The sequence below is a fragment of the Lynx canadensis genome, chromosome D4 (genome assembly GCF_007474595.2).
Source record: "Lynx canadensis isolate LIC74 chromosome D4, mLynCan4.pri.v2, whole genome shotgun sequence".
NCBI classification, from domain to species: domain Eukaryota; kingdom Metazoa; phylum Chordata; class Mammalia; order Carnivora; family Felidae; genus Lynx; species Lynx canadensis.
Window position 1 is genome coordinate 31,920,610 of NC_044315.2, and position 1,008 is coordinate 31,921,617.

Consider the following 1,008-nt stretch of genomic DNA (forward strand, 5'->3'; position numbering starts at 1 on the left):
TCATAACAGATTTTTTGTGCCCTCTTTCCTACCTGGCTCCTGGTTTTAATATAGTATATACATATTAAGCTACAAATTTAAATTCCTTTATATCTTTACTGTGCTTATAATTAGAATCTGGATCTGATTTTCAACCCATTCTACCCTGAGGCCAGACTGCCATTGATCCTGCTGGTTTTCAGAGGATCCCTTAAGTTAGCCATTAGCTGCCCAGAGTATATAATTTTATTTTATTTTTTTTTCTTTAAGAATTCAGTTTTTTATTGAACAGTTTACAGAAGAGGTTTATTCAAAAAGACCAAAGCCTGTGTCATCATCAGACTCCTCTGATTCTTCTTTCTTTGTTTCCACTTTCTTCTCAGCTGGCACAGCCATGGTAGAAGGAACAGTGCAGTGCCAGCTGCTGGGGCAGGTCCATCAACCCTACAGTGCAGATGAGGCTCCCAATATTGACATTGGCCATGGCCTTTGCAAGCAAGCCCATCCAGAAAGGTTCAACATTTATACCTGCTGCTTTAATAAGGGCATTGATCTTATCCTCCGAGACTGTCACCTCATCATCATGCAGGATGAGGGCCAGTAGATGCAGGCGAGCTCCTAGACAGAGGCCATGGTGTGGGAGATTGCTGAGTGGGCGCTGCTGGGCCACACCCCAATGCAGATTTCCCTGGGAGGAGTAAAGATGGTGGAAAAGTAGGGGGGTTGGGATTTCCCCTCATCCTTCCAACACAGTTGTATCCAAGTTAGATCACTTGGAACACCCAGGAATTCAATCTGTGGAGTGGCAGAAGGATCTCTATAGGTGGAGGGAAATAAGCTTGGTGAGATAGAAGTGCCTGTATGTGCATTCAGGGAGATAAAACAGCTTAGGCATGAAGGGGAGGGAACTGCTTCTGTGGAGAAACAAAAGGAAGAGAAAGACAGAGGGGATGTGAAATTACAGTATTGAAATATTATGAAGGAAAACCTCCCCGGACCAAGGACTGGGGAATGAGAAATACGGAGAGG

At 44.0% G+C, this 1,008-nt stretch overlaps 1 pseudogene; it reads right to left on the reverse strand.

The window, feature by feature from the left end:
• Positions 1-223: 223 nt before the first annotated feature.
• On the reverse strand, positions 224-612 carry LOC115499814 (annotated as a pseudogene).
• Between the last annotated feature and the right edge of the window lie 396 nt (positions 613-1,008).